We start from the raw sequence: 17,093 nt of genomic DNA on the forward strand, positions 1-17,093 counted from the left end.
TGGAAAGCGTGTCCCCAAAGTGTTGAAACAATTATGTTGCCATTGAATGGAAATGCACATCATCAGATCGTATCAGGTTGAAGTAGTTTTTATTTTCGTTCACATTCATCTTCAGCGATGGATCCGATAGCACTCTGCTGGTTACCTTGATGATCTCTGCAATCTCCTTCTAGAGGTGATGTAATGACACCAAGCTCTCTCTTGAGCAAAAGTGAAAAAAGCGATAAATCTGGTTGATGTCATTCAACGACAAAATTGCTCTCGGTACTTCAATTGGGAGATGCAAAACAATTTTACATCTTTACAACCGTTCAGGAAAAAAACATAAGAAATTGAGAACTACAAGCTAAATATGTTAAATCATCGATATTTTGTTCGACATCGAAAATCGAATAAATTGGTTTCATAGATTCGTCAATTGAGAAATGAGGACTTAAAGAGCAACACACTATGTTTTTGAAATTCCGTTCTAAATCTTTTTACTTTTCCTGTGATATAATAACAGCCAATAACAGTACTGAAAAGTACTTTTTGCAATTCCGTCGTGAAATTACTTACTTTTCCTGTCATTCTTGAACGACGAAATAGCCTACTTTTCTGTACCAAAAATAACAGAATCGAATAGCAACACTTTTCAAAATAAATGCTGAAAAGTTCTACTGAAATGGGTGCTGAAAAGTTGAACTTTTCAGCACTTGTTTCGAAAAGTAACACTTTTCAACATTTTTTTGATTTAAACGATTTATTGACAAAATACATGAAAATTTGACTTAAAATTTCACTCAATGGGTGTTTTTCGGAATTGCAAAAAATGTTGTATGGAACTTGCTGCAAAACTTGATTTTTTCAGCACTCGTCGTATTTATCCAACTCGGTGAACCTCGTTGGATAAATGTACGACTCGTGCTGAAAAAATCCTCTTTTTGCAACTTGTTGCATAAACTACTACTTCAGCATCAGTACTTGTAAAAAAAAAGCAAAGCAATCCACTTTAACGACCCCCGGGTCTTTTGTGGGCTCTGTTGCAAGTTTCTGCTCATTTCTAGGTGTTGGGATATCAGGGCAGGTCAAAGGCTACATCCCTGGCCAAAAATTATCGTCACTTCTCACACTTTCCACACCATTCTGTTGGTCATCCAATTGCGACACAATTACACATCTTTGTACACTTGTAACAAACACACTAGTTGAGGGTCATACGATCTTACCACGACCTGTAGACTATCCAAATAGGAATCAGGAAAAGGAGACGGTAAAACATCGCACGAGCAGATCTCTGACGTGGGATCTTGCAAGGTTTGATCACAGATCATTCCTACGCGGTTCGCCGGACGGCACGGGCCTTAGGCCCACCGTCACGGCTGTAAATATTGTAAATTATAATAAATTGTAGTATGGAAATAAACGTCTTGTTTTACGGTACACTTCGTTTAAACCGCGAGTTCTTATTTCGGGAAACCACTTGGACGGCCAGAATTGGAGAAGCAGAGATTCCACCGGTGTCATTACCTGCCGGTTTCAGGGCTTCTACGGCTGGTCGGAGTCGCCACGGTGAACTTGGTTGGGGGTTCACTCTTCCTTCCCTCCACACGAGCTATCGAAGTTTTCTACACCAAGCCCGAAGGACCAAACCCCCCAACATTTGGTCCTTCGAACCGGATGCCTCGGAGGCATCGAGGGACCAGAAGGAAGGAGGACGTGCGCGACTTCATCGGATCACCCTGCTTGGGACATCACATCACCTTGGGGAAACTCGCGTACCCGGATCGGCTGGAACGGGACCTCCAGCAAGAACCAAGCTGGACCAAACGCCATTGTCGCGAGGACGCGCACAATAGGCCGCCAAGAGTATCGGACATCCATTCAAGGAACCCTACAAATCCAAAGGTATTGTGAGGTGATCACACAAAGGATCTGCCGCCATCGCAAACTATCGAGGTTGGCGCCATCCCCACGGCGTCATCTTACCTGGACCCTGCCAAAGGATCATCCCGTTTCCAATGGATTGGCACAACTCTGGAGAGTTTTTGCCGCTTATTCACATCGATCGCCAGGTCGGGAACAGGTACGCCATCTCAATATTGCAAGCGGTTGATGGAACCAACCGTAATCCATGAATGGACCGTCCCGGTTCATCCTCCCTGAAGGCCGGTTGGTATACTGGCACTGGTTCTCGTTTTCCACGCCCACAATCCGGAACGATCGAGCTGATCGGAAGTCTACCCAAGGATTCCCATCGACTGGAAGTCGGCACTGTTGGTCACACCACCGACTGCATGTGAGTGCAATTTCTGGATTTGGTTAGTGCACTCCACCCACCCACACTAACCATCCCGAGGAAAGTCAACACAATCTACGCTGTACATTCCGGGCATCGGAGCTCGTCAGCTGGTTCGCGTTCAAGGAGGTTGGCTCCCATTCCCATCTAGAGGTGAAGGCCCGTACCAGGAAAACGGTGCACGATAAATTCAAGGCACGAATTTATTGGAAAAAGGTTAGTACCATTCCAATGCTACCCACGCAACCCGAAGGTGCTCCTTTCGTTTTCGTTCTTTCAGTCTACCTGTACAAGGATATCCACCCACGCAAACCGGAAACGACGTTTAAACGGAGTTGAACGTCGTAAACGACAACGAAAGGCACAGGAGCGCAGCAATGTGAGTCGAAATATTTTCATCCGTTGGCAGCCAAAGATCGTCTCGAGGGCCACGAACTGTGACGATCAACCACGTGACCAATCGGAAATTGTGACAGCTCGCAGTGATCACTCGGGTTTGGCTGAGTACGGTTGCTCGGATCGCACATGGATCCTCTCATGTATGCTGTTGATTGATTAACATCCTCGATGACTGCGATCGTGCGCTCAACCGTGCACTGATGACAACGGATTGCCATTGAGAAAGCTGCGGTGACGTCATCGGGACGTCGCTAGACAGTAACAAATCACCAAGGACCCGGTACCCACCCACATGGATGACGTCATGAGATTCAGCTGATGAGGCAGTTGGATTTGGACTCGGCAAACGGTCGCCTCGAGAAAGCCAACACGACAACTACTACAACCATCCAGAACTTCGTTGTGATGCCATCAACCACCACTTCTAAGATTACCAACGGAACGTGCGCGGTACGCACGCGACTTCGTGGACGATCGTTGATCTGGGCAAGATCAGCTCGTCATGACGTCATCAGCCACCGCCGAAGGATCGGCAAAGGACTTGGCTCGTCGGTGCTTGGCCGAAGACGAACTACCTATCCACGGGCATGGGCTCCGGTTACAACCGCGCGAGGCTGCTGTGCTAGCGAATGCACGGACGCAGTTGCAGTCGGCGAACTGCATTCTCCTCGACGACTACGGGCATGAAGAGGCAGCGCATAATCTGATTCCTTAAGGTAAACATAGCTACATGTATATGTCCGCCGAAGCCGGACACCGGACTCTACACCTCCTCATGAAACTTTACCCTCTTCCATGACGTCACGTCGGTTTGCCCATTCACATCGTTCGGTGAGGACCATTGAACGCACCCGCTACGGATCATTACGGAGGTGACGGTGTCAGCCGTTACGGATCATCTACCTATGATGTCATCGGTTTTCGGGAGCAGACGCAACCGGCTCCAATCTTGGGCTATGTCGGTCTGGGACAGACGGCAATTTTCCTGGAGTACGGCTTCCGGTCGTAACTACTTTGGTTCAGTAAGCGGTTCCAACCTGGGTCGACGGAGTATGAGTTCCCATTCACAAGGGCAGCTGACGGATCGCTGCAACAGGCCAAGTAACAACGAATACATCCACGGCGTCAACCGACGTCGTTCTCCACATCTTCCGGTGACGTCAGAGGGGCGTCAAGGTTAATTCTGTTTTTGCGGGTTGAATGAACCACCACATCGGAACTCTGGCATCAATGGGATCGGGATGCCACCGACTACTACCACGGAGTTTACAGCATGGGCTAACCAACACCAACCAAGGACGTGCCGGCATGCACGCGGCGTCGCTGGAGACGTCGATTGCTCGAGCAGCACCACCGTGACGTAGGATGTCGCAAGCTGCAAAGAAGGAATCCTGCGCGACGATCAAGGTTTCGTCAATCAACCAACTCGACTGCTGGTGTGAAGTCACTGGGACTTTACAAATTCGGACTAACCCATTCAACCAATCCACATTAACACGGGACGTCATTGGGACGTTGCCGTACGGTTCAACCTGGGACGACAGTTGGAATACTGTCCGTCATACATCGGTTCTGGACTTCAGGTGTACAGGACGCACACCTCGGAGTAAACCATCCGGAGCAAGGGCTCCAATGAGGGACCACAGTTGGAACACTGTTGGTCACTAATCCAAAACCCCTCAAGTGTCATGGACGCACACTTCGAGGCCACCATCCGGAGCAAGGGCTCCACTCGGGGAATACAGTAGGCAAACTGTTTTCCAAAATCCCACCCACGCTTTCAGAGTGTCAAGGACGCACACTTCTGAAACGACGGCAAACGGAACAGGGTTCCATGCCAGGTGACAGTTGGAACACTGTCTACCATCGAGGATCGCACACTACCAAAGGGTCACGGACGCACCCGAACAGCGATCACCATCCGGAGCAGGGCTCCATCCAAGGGAGGACAGTTGGAACACTGTCTTCAAACCCGGAGGCGGCGATTGGAACATCGCTGTGGACTCATAACCAGGACCAGAACCAAGAGGAAATTCAAACCAAGATCGGCGGTTGGACAACCGTCGGCGAGCCAAGGAAGAATTGGGACGTCGAAGTACCAGGGCATCATACTTCGAAGCACACACACCAAACGAGAGGCAATGCAATACACACGCAGGAAAGGTTGATCGGTAGTAGACACATTTGCAAGTATTAGGGCATTAGGGCAGTTCACAGCTGCAGGAAGAACAAACCAATCAAGACCAACACAAACTTAGGATTTTTCAGAAATGGTTATTTCAGGGCGGGGAGAATGTTGGGATATCAGGGCAGGTCAAAGGCTACATCCCTGGCCAAAAATTATCGTCACTTCTCACACTTTCCACACCATTCTGTTGGTCATCCAATTGCGACACAATTACACATCTTTGTACACTTGTAACAAACACACTAGTTGAGGGTCATACGATCTTACCACGACCTGTAGACTATCCAAATAGGAATCAGGAAAAGGAGACGGTAAAACATCGCACGAGCAGATCTCTGACGTGGGATCTTGCAAGGTTTGATCACAGATCATTCCTACGCGGTTCGCCGGACGGCACGGGCCTTAGGCCCACCGTCACGGCTGTAAATATTGTAAATTATAATAAATTGTAGTATGGAAATAAACGTCTTGTTTTACGGTACACTTCGTTTAAACCGCGAGTTCTTATTTCGGGAAACCACTTGGACGGCCAGAATTGGAGAAGCAGAGATTCCACCGGTGTCATTACCTGCCGGTTTCAGGGCTTCTACGGCTGGTCGGAGTCGCCACGGTGAACTTGGTTGGGGGTTCACTCTTCCTTCCCTCCACACGAGCTATCGAAGTTTTCTACACCAAGCCCGAAGGACCAAACCCCCCAACACTAGGCGTCCGAAGGATTTGTGTGATGAGTCACCCAAAACCTCTTTTACGCAAAAGGACCGACGTTTTACTTCCCCATCCGATAGAAGGCGTGATCAGGCAAATCTCGTCTCGAAAAATGCCACCGGGTCCGTCGGGATTGAACCCAGGCCATACTGGGATTTAGAGGCTACCACGCTAACCACTAAACCACCGGACCCGGCAGTACTTGTACTTGTATCGAAAAGTATTGTACTTGTACTTGTATCGAAAAGTATTACTTGACACTTATCTTGACGGCAAATAACAAGAGTTTCACTGAAAAAAAAAAAACAATTTAATTTATTTTGCAACCGCAGCGGGATTCTAGTCGGTGATCTGGATTGTTAGTCCAGCGCGTGGTTTGATTGATCCACACAGGTAAACGCCAGTATTAACGAGTTAAAACTCGTTAAAAGTAAAAAATAAATAAATAAAAGAAATGTTTTTTTGGAAATGTATTTTAAAAAAATTTAAAAACACTTATTCTAGCTATGAAAATGTTTTTTTTTTCAGCAAAATACATTAAAAATGGCTTAAGCTTGAAATCCATATGGGTAATCAATACTCCGCCAACTCACACGAAATCGGAAAAAAGTTCGACTCTCTTCGATGTGTATGCAATTTTGTCTTAAGGGGTAACTTTTGTCTCTGATCACGAATCCGAGTTTTCAATAATTTGCAGCCTGAAATAGTGATGATCATAATCCCGAAAAGGCGTATTTTTTATCGAAAAAAAAACAAGAATAGTTTTAAAAATTTTGCCTTTTATCGTTACTCAACCAAATGTTGAGACATGTCAATAGCAATTTCCCAGAAGGGTCAGTTTTCAGTTTTTAGTTTTCAATTTTCAGTTTCCAGTTTTCTGAAGATTGGACAATTTATAAGTTTACTCTAATTTTCTTTTGTATACATTGACGAGCGACCTGGAAATAAGGTAGAATTTGTTTTTCTAAGTTTTTCCCATTTTGTAATTTAGAAATGGACGAAATTTTCATTATATTTTACAAACATAGTTGTAGATAAAAGTATTAAAAATGCTTTTGTTCGTAGCATCATCACGCTTTTATACCAAAATTTTCAAGATCCGAGCTCCGTTTCATCTCAAGCAAAAAGAGGTGACAAAGCTGCATAATTGAGAAAACAACTAACAGCTCCGTTTTTCGTCCCCATACATTCCAGCGCGCCATTGGTGAATAAATTCTCGCCAAACTACCAACACCACGTCGCCCAGCCCGAAATTCGATTGCATCGCTCCGAGCGTCCATTCATCAGCCCGGCGACGTATTTCCCAGATAAATAAGAAAAATTTATCTCACTTGTTCTGTCAACGAATGTCCCATTCAATACAGACCGAATTCAATGAAATTGGGATGTAAAGATTCCAAAGTTAATCTTTTCTGATGGAAGCGTGAAATCGCGACACGATCAAGAGATTGAGCCCAATTCACCACACTTCTCGTGGAGTTCCAATCGTCGGACAGGTCGGGTCGTCGTCGTCGCCGTTGGTCGGCACATCTTGGCGGGCAATCAATTTCACACCCCCCTCCCTCCCTCTTGCCGTAGAATCACCCACATCGATAATGGGATGCAGGCCGGCGAAATCGCGAGAGAGAGATATCCCAAGCATCGAACGGTGCGAAATAAAGATTTAGCCGTCGTGAAGCTACTGAGCTGGAATTTTCGAACGTGTTAAAATAATTCAAGCATCTCCGGACTTTCTAATGCCGCCTGCCAGGTTGAGCGGTGGCTTTCAGGAATTCCCGTCAGAATTGGCTCGATAACGTACGGTGGGGTGGAGGGACAGGAAGAGGTCCAGATTCAGGACGGCTACCGGTGTTTGTGTGAGCAATTTGGGCGTTTTCAATATGGAAACAATAAATAAATTAAACGAGGTATGTGGTCGTCACACGTTTGCGGCCGTTTGAAGTTTGGTGCGAAAAAAGATGGTCAATTTAGAGTGAACGTCTCGATACTGGACAGTTGAGAAAAAGCTACTAAAAAAGGTGCTGTTTTTATTAAGTTTCATTGTTTTATTCAGTATTTTAGTATTTTAGTATTTGGAATATTTGTATTTTATATTGTAGTATTTTAGTATTTTTGTATTTTAGTATTTTAGTATTTTAGTATTTTAGTATTTTAGTATTTTAGTATTTTAGTATTTTAGTATCTTAGTATTTTAGTATTTTAGTATCTTAGTATTTTAGTATTTTAGTATTTTAGTATTTTAGTATTTTAGTATTTTAGTATTTTAGTATTTCAGTATTTTAGTATTTTAGTATTTTAGTATTTAAGTATTTTAGTATTTTAGTATTTTAGCATTTTAGTATTTTAGTGTTTTAGTATTCTAGTATTTTAGTATTTTAGTATTTTAGTATTTTAGTATTTTAGTATTTTAGTATTTTAGTATTTTAGTATTTTAGTATTTTAGTATTTTAGTATTTTAGTATTTTAGTATTTTAGTATTTAAGTATTTAAGTATTTAAGTATTTTAGTATTTTAGTATTTTAGTATTTTAGTATTTTAGTATTTTAGTATTTTAGTATTTTAGTATTTTAGTATTTTAGTATTTTAGTATTTTAGTATTTCAGTATTTTAGTATTTTAGTATTTTAGTATTTTAGTACATATTTTATTATTTTAGTATTTAAGTATTTTAGTATTTTAGTATTTTAGTATTTTATTTTTGTTTATTTCTTCTTATTTTTGTATTTATGTGTTGTAATTTTTTTGAATTTGTTTGTATTTTTGGATTTATTCCTTACCTTGAGTATTTTAGTTTATTTTTAATTTTTAATGTTTGTACTTTTGTCTAAAATTTACAATGTTTTTGTCAGAACAACTTAACGCAATGATTCTCTAGGCTGCCAAACGACTCATGGACTTGCTACTAAGTTGTTTCTATTAAAACCCACTCCACCAAAAACAACAAACAGTTTCTTTACTACATTTAGAGTTGCTCAATTTGATACATCACCCTCGTTGTCATTCGGAGGTCGTCTGTTACTAAATTGAAGATCCATATCGCAGAACTATAAAGATTATTAGCGGGCCATTTCTCTGTTTAGAATCGAACGACAAAGTTTTCTGCATGCCATCGTCAACCGAAAAAAAATCTTTCACAATTTCGGGCAGCTTAAAACGGTAAAAAGACAACATTGTATGCGAATCAGTTGGTGGTTGCGTGTTCAAGGTTTTGTCAACCAAACCAAACGGTAGCCACAGTTTAAATGTACTCTCATTTTTATCATCCCCCGAAATGGGCTCTTAATGACTGGAAATGAAAAATTTGTTAAATGGCAATAAAACGGCAATGTTTTATGAGGTAATATTTTCGAAAAAGCAGTTAACAAGTTGTTTGATGTGGGCTGAAGGTGGAGGAACTAAAGTGGTTCGATTGGCACTTTATAACCGATAAATGGAAGAACGTTATGAAATTTAATCTTAAATACTTCAAAAAGCTTTATCGAATTATTATATTAAAGTTTTCCTTAACAGTGCACATCGACCAGAGCTTTTGCACCAAGATTTTTGTTACTTATATTTTGGTATCTTCAAAACTACGGGAACTATCGATATAATTTTTGATTCATTCCCTAAATTAGGGAGACATTAAATGTACTGTCTGCAATATAATTTACAACAAAGTTCGACTATTTTAACAAACAGATTGTTGTAGAATTGTGTACGACTTGTGCACCCTCACAAATACATAAAAAAATGTTTTGTTTATTTATCTTTAAGAAGCTGTATGGCAGCAACCGTACGAACAATCATTCAATGTTTATGGAGCAAACTTTTTTAAAAACTTACAAATTTTCAAGCTCTGGTTTTCATACAGATACGTGAGTTTTGGCTTCAAAAAGTACATAAATGTCAAACGCAACCTGGTGCATAAAATTTGGCTTGCGCTTTTTCGAGATATTCGAGTTTTGAAATTGAAATTTTGACAAAGATCTTTGTCTTTGGGCTCTATACAGTTTTTTCGCGCAATTCAGTTTTTCGCGAAGCGAAGTGAAAAACATAAACGCATTTTTTTTTAAAAAAGAGTAAGTTTTAAAACACTTGCAAATGGCAACGGGGTTGGTAGAATATTGGCTACAGTATGCAGTGGCCGGTGTCTTCAAGGAAGGTTTCCTCGGGGGACATTTACCGAACCATACGAGTTTTGACAATATAGGTTTCAAAGTTCATGACATGAATGTGGACATTTCAACAGTAGTGGCCAATGATTAAAATTTTATGATTAATTTTATGCAGTATGACCCCTAAATTACTCTATAGTGATTAAGAAATTTTAATTCCAACATGGCGGACGAAATGACAGTGATGAAATATTGAGAAAATGCATTTGGTAATTTTTAAGCTAATCAAATTTGACTAAAATGGGGTCGCAGAATTTGGATTTGGATGCAAAAAGCAAGAAAATACAAAAATACGAGAAAACATTCTTTTTGTTTATGATTATACGAAGTCCCATTCAAACCTTCGGATAATCGAAACATCGGATAATTGAGGCTTTGGATAATCGAGTCTGGACTGTAAATGTTAAGAACTTTTTGCAAATTTCTATATCATATTGGTCATGTGTAGCATAACCACTTGCACCTTATCCAAACATAAAATGGCTGTAATTTGTGACCAATAAGTCCAAAATCAATGTTCCCAAAACTAAAATGTTTGTTTTCCAGAGCACAAAAAGCGCTCGTAGCATAACTTTTCTCAGTTATAGTCAGCATGCCCCTAAGAAACGACTAGAAGAAAAAAATATTTTCAGAAAGTTAGATTTTCTGAAACACTCTTATTCCGAACCACCCTAATTTTCAACCAAGCCAAAAGTTGCTACTTTGAATTGGTCGCATCAGTGTCCCGGTTCGAAATTATCGGTTTCTCTGTAGATGTAAGACAGATTTTGAGGATTTCCATAATTTTAAAAAGCATAAAAAAGAGTGATTTTTTTTGTGAAGTTAAGATTAACTTAAGGCATAATGGTTTGATGTTTTCTTGCTTGAAAATACGGTAGAAACGTATAAAAATAACAAATTGAATGCATTTACTCTGTTCAAAACTTTACAAAAAAAATAGTATTATAGTTTGATGATTTGCCGACCGATTATTCGATATTTACGGAAACAATATCCAAACGCAGGTGAGAAAAGTTCAACTTTCAAGAGATGGATTATTCACAACCAGGAAAAAGAGATTTACTTTCATGTGTTTCTGAATTACAGTCAAACCTCGCATAAGAGCGCCTCGCATATGCAACTTTGCATATACGAGTCATTCCACCTGATTCGGTTTTGTCGCAAGAGTTGCATATGCGAGGTACAGGGCTTATGGGATTTTTGCTATATGGGAGACATGGCCTATATTTTTATAAAAAATCATCTTAACTATACAAATTTATAGTGTTTTGGAATCCTTATGAAGTCAGCTATACAGCTACACCAAATTTACAAGGTTTACGATGTTCTAGGTCATCCGAAACTTCCTCAAGTTAAGGCCTATGTGTTCACCGCCGTATCAGTATGAGGTAGGTGATTGTGACTGTGGTTTTTGACCTCCGGATAGCCTCAGGAAGGTTCAGGGACTAGTCTACCGATGTGTGGTGATGTTCTGGGTCTCCTGTAGAGTCCCGGGAGTTACGGCTGATGGGTCTACCGCCGTAACAAGATAGAGGTCGGAGAATTTTGACGTCAGATCATATCCAGATAGCCTCAGGGAGGTTCAGGGACTAGTCTACCGATGTGTGGTGATGTTCTGGGTCTTCTGTAGAGTCCTGGGAGTTACGGCCGATGGGTCTACCGTCGTAACAAGATAGAGGTCGGAGGTTTTTGACCTCAGATCATAACTAGGTAGCCTCAGGGAGGTCTGGGGACCAGTTTGCCGATATGTGGTGATGTTCTGGGTCTCCTGTAGAGTCCTGGGAGTTACGGCCGATGGGTCTACCGCCGTAACAAGATAGAGGTCGGAGGTTTTTGACCTCAGATCATATCCAGATAGTCTCAGGGAAGTTCAGGGGCTAGTCTAACGATGTGGTGATGTTCTGGGTATTCTGTAGAGTCCCGTGAGTTACGGCCGATGGGTATACCGCCGTAACAAGATAGAGGTCGGAGGTTTTTGACCTCAGATCATATCCGGATAGCCTCAGGGAGGTCCGGGGACTAGTAAACGTATATCTAAAGATGTTCTAGGTCATCTGTAGAGTTCCGGGAGTTACGGACACTAAGGCCGTAACTCCAGAGAGTCTTCAAAATTCCCTGAAGGTATCTGGATATTATCTGAGGTCAAAAACCACTGACCTCTATCTTGTTACGGCGGTAAACTAATGGGCTATAACTTCTGGAATTCTTTAGAAGACCCCGATCATCACCACATTCTGGAAGACTAGTCCCTGAACTACCCTGAGGCTATCCGAATATGTTGTGAAGTAAAAAATTACCGACCTTTGCCTTTTAACGACGGTAGATCTTCCGGCCGTAACTTCCAGAACTCTACAGATGACTTAGAACCTCCGACCTCTATCTTGTTATGGCGGTATACCCATCGGCCGCAACTCCTGGGACTATACAAGAAGACCTAGATCATCACCACATATCGGTAGACTAGCCCCTGAACCTCCCTGAGGCTATCCGGATATGATCTGAGGTCAATAACCTCCGACCTCTATCTTTTTACGGCGGTAGACCCATCGGCCGTAACTCTCAGGACTCTACAGAAGACCCAGAACATCACCACACATCGGTAGACTAGTCCCTGAACCTCCCTGCGGCTATCTGGATATGATCTGAGGTCAAAAACCTCCGACATCTATCTTGTTACGGCGGTAGACCCATCGGCCGTAACTCCTGGGACTCTACAGAAGACCTAGAACATCACCACACATCGGTAGACTAGTCCCTGAACCTCCCTAAGGCTACCTAGTTATGATCTGAGGTCAAAAACCTCCGACCTCTATCTTGTTACGGCGGTAGACCCATCGGCCGTAACTCCCAGGACTCTACAGAAGACCCAGAACATCACCACACATCGGTAGACTAGTCCCTGAACCTCCCTGAGGCTATCTGGATATGATCTGAGGTCAAAAACCTTCGACCTCTATCTTTTTACGGCGGTAGACCCATCGGCCGTAACTCCCAGGACTCTACAGGAGACCCAGAACATCACCACATCGTTAGACTAGTTCCTGAACCTCCCTGAGGCTACCTAGTTATGATCTGAGGTCAAAAACCTCCGACCTCTATCTTGTTACGGCGGTAGACCCATCGGCCGTAACTCCCAGGACTCTACAGAAGACCCAGAACATCACCACACATCGGTAGACTGGTCCCCGGACCTCCCTGAGGCTATCTGGATATGATCTGAGGTCAAAAACCTCCGACCTCTATCTTGTTACGGCGGTAGACCCATCGGCCGTAACTCCCAGGACTCTACAGAAGACCCAGAACATCACCACACATCGGTAGACTAGTCCCTGAACCTCCCTGAGGCTATCTGGATATGATCTGACGTCAAAATTCTCCGACCTCTATCTTGTTACGGCGGTAGACCCATCGGCCGTAACTCCCGGGACTCTACAGGAGACCCAGAACACCACCACACATCGGTAGCCCGCATAAAAATGTATGATGATTTGCACTGTTAAAACCATCCAATTAAAATACATATTATAATATTTATGGTAAGTTTATTGTTGACTTTTTCGAACTTTACTGGAATGGCGATGAAGCTACTATACAATTCATGGTTACAGCTAATTGGAAGGTTTTGTTATTGGAAATGTTATAAATGGAAACAATAAAACTATCGTAAAATTCATGAATACAGCAAATATTATGGTTTTTGTATTGGAAATCTCATAATGCATTTTTTCCAATTCTTTGTTACATTACGTTCATTGTAATGTTATAGTTGCGTAGTGTGAACTTTTTTAACGATTTTTGCCTTCCTCACTGAGGTAAGGCTATAATCCTGCTCGGAAATTGAACTTTTGAAAAACAGCTCGTAGACCTATATTCATGTATACCTATCGACTCGGAATCGAAAACTGAACAAATGTCTGTGTGTGTGTATGTGTGTGTGTGTGTATGTATGTATGTGTTCAAAATTCTTGCCAAGTTTTCTCAGCACTGGCTGGACCGATTTTGATCAAACCGGTTGCATTCGACTTGGTTTAGGGTCCCATACATCGCTATTGAATTGTTTGAAGTTTCGATAAGTAGTTCAAAAGTTATATATAAAAATGTGTTTTCACATTTATCCGGATCTCACTTATATGCATGAAAACTATGTCCGGATCCACCATCCGACCCATCGTTGGTTAGGTAATCAAAAGACCTTTCCAACGAGTCCAAAACATTGAAGATCTGGCAACCCTGTCTCGAGATAAAGCCACTTAAGTAATATTTATGTACTTTTTGGAAGCCGGATCTCACTTAAATGTATGTAAACTATGTCCGGATCCACCATCCAACCCATCGTTGGTTAGGTTATCGAAAAACCTTTCCAACGAGTCCAAAACATTGAAGATCTGGCAACCCTGTCTCGAGATATGTCCACTTAAGTGATATTGATGCACTTTTTTGAAGCCGGATCCCACTTAAATGTATGTAAACTATGTCCGGAACACCATCCGACCCATCGTTGGTTAGGTAATCGAAAAACCTTTCCAACGAGTCTAAAACATTGAAGATCTGGCAACCCTGTCTCGAGATATGGCCACATAAGTGATATTGATGCACTTGTTTGAAGCCGGATCCCACTTAAATGTATGTAAACTATGTCCGGATCTACTATCCGACCCATCGTTGGTTAGGTTATCGAAAAACCTTTCCAACGAGTCTAAAACATTGAAGATCTGGCAACCCTGTCTCGAGATATGTCCACATAAGTGATATTGATGCACTTTTTTGAAGCCGGATCCCACTTAAATGTATGTAAACTATGTCCGGATCCACCATCCAACCCATCGTTGGTTAGGTTATCAAAAAACCTTTCCAACGAGTCTAAAACATTGAAGATCTGGCAACCCTGTCTCGCGATATGGCCACATAAGTGATATTGATGCACTTTTTTGAAGCCGGATCCCACTTAAATATCTATGTAAACTATGTCCGGATCTACCATCTGACCCATCGTTGGTTAGGTTATCGAAAAACCTTTCCAACGAGTCTAAAACATTGAAGATCTGGCAACCCTGTCTCGAGATATGGCCACTTAAGTGATATTGATGCACTTTTTTGAAGCCGGATCCCACTTAAATGTATGTAAACTATGTCCGGATCTACCATCCGACCCATTGTTGGTTAGGTAATCGAAAAACCTTTCCAACGAGTCTAAAACATTGAAGATCTGGCAACCCTGTCTCGAGATATGGCCACTTAAGTAATATTTATGTACTTTTTGGAAGCCGGATTTCACTTAAATGTATGTAAACTATGTCCGGATCCACCATCCAACCCATCGTTGGTTAGGTTATCGAAAAACCTTTCCAACGAGTCTAAAACATTGAAGATCTGGCAACCCTGTCTCGAGATATGGCCACATAAGTGATATTGATGCACTTTTTTGAAGCCGGATACCACTTAAATGTATGTAAACTATGTCCGGATGTACCATCCGACCCATCGTTGGTTAGGTTATCGAAAAACCTTTCCAACGAGTCCAAAACATTGAAGATCTGGCAACCCTGTCTCGAGATATGTCCACATAAGTGATATTGATGCACTTTTTTGAAGCCGGATCCCACTTAAATGTATGTAAACTATGTCCGGATCTACCATCCGACCCATCGTTGGTTAGGTTATCGAAAAACCTTTCCAACGAGTCTAAAACATTGAAGATCTGGCAACCCTGTCTCGAGATATGGCCACTTAAGTAATATTGATGCACTTTTTTGAAGCCGGATCCCACTTAAATGTATGTAAACTATGTCCGGATGTACCATCCGACCCATCGTTGGTTAGGTTATCGAAAAACCTTTCCAACGAGTCTAAAACATTGAAGATCTGGCAACCCTGTCTCGAGATATGGCCACTTAAGTAATATTGATGCACTTTTTTGAAGCCGGATACCACTTAAATGTATGTAAACTATGTCCGGATGTACCATCCGACCCATTGTTGGTTAGGTTATCGAAAAACCTTTCCAACGAGTCCAAAACATTGAAGATCTGGCAACCCTGTCTCGAGATATGTCCACATAAGTGATATTGATGCACTTTTTTGAAGCCGGATCCCACTTAAATGTATGTAAACTATGTCCGGATCTACCATCCGACCCATCGTTGGTTAGGTTATCGAAAAACCTTTCCAACGAGTCTAAAACATTGAAGATCTGGCAACCCTGTCTCGAGATATGGCCACATTAGTGATATTGATGCACTTTTTTGAAGCCGGATCCCACTTAAATGTATGTAAACTATGTCCGGATCTACCATCCGACCCATCGTTGGTTAGGTAATCGAAAAACCTTTCCAACGAGTCTAAAACATTGAATATCTGGCAACCCTGTCTCGAGATATGGCCACTTAAGTAATATTTATGTACTTTTTGGAAGCCGGATCTCACTTAAATGTATGTAAACTATGTCCGGATCCACCATCCAACCCATCGTTGATTAGGTTATCGAAAAACCTTTCCAACGAATCTAAAACATTGAAGATCTGGCAACCCTGTCTCGAGATATGTCCACTTAAGTGATATTGATGCACTTTTTTGAAGCCGGATCCCACTTAAATGTATGTAAACTATGTCCGGATCTACCATCCGACCCATCGTTGGTTAGGTTATCGAAAAACCTTTCCAACGAGTCTAAAACATTGAAGATCTGGCAACCCTGTCTCGAGATATGTCCACATAAGTGATATTGATGCACTTTTTTGAAGCCGGATACCGCTTAAATGTATGTAAACTATGTCCGGATCTACCATCCGACCCATCGTTGGTTAGGTTATCGAAAAACCTTTCCAACGAGTCTAAAACATTGAAGATCTGGCAACCCTGTCTCGAGATATGGCCACTTAAGTAATATTGATGCACTTTTTTGAAGCCGGATACCACTTAAATGTATGTAAACTATGTCCGGATGTACCATCCGACCCATCGTTGGTTAGGTTATTGAAAAACCTTTCCAACGAGTCTAAAACATTGAATATCTGGCAACCCTGTCTCGAGATATGGCCACTTAAGTAATATTTATGTACTTTTTTGAAGCCGGATCCCACTTAAATGTATGTAAACTATGTCCGGATCTACCATCTGACCCATCGTTGGATAGGTAATCGAAAAACCTTTCTAACGAGCTCACAAAATTGTTGATCTGGCAACCTTGTCTCGAGTTATGATTACTTAAGTTATATGTGTGTACGTATTTTTGTGGATCTAAAAAAAGCTGAAATATGTGTCCAAACCACTCATATTACCCATTGTTGGTTAAAAGTGAGGAAGGCATCAACAACCATGTAGGTGGATTAAGTTAGTTTTTTTTAAATAATTTGAATCATGTAAAATAT

The sequence above is a fragment of the Culex pipiens genome, chromosome 2 (genome assembly GCF_016801865.2).
Source record: "Culex pipiens pallens isolate TS chromosome 2, TS_CPP_V2, whole genome shotgun sequence".
Lineage (NCBI taxonomy): Eukaryota > Metazoa > Arthropoda > Insecta > Diptera > Culicidae > Culex > Culex pipiens.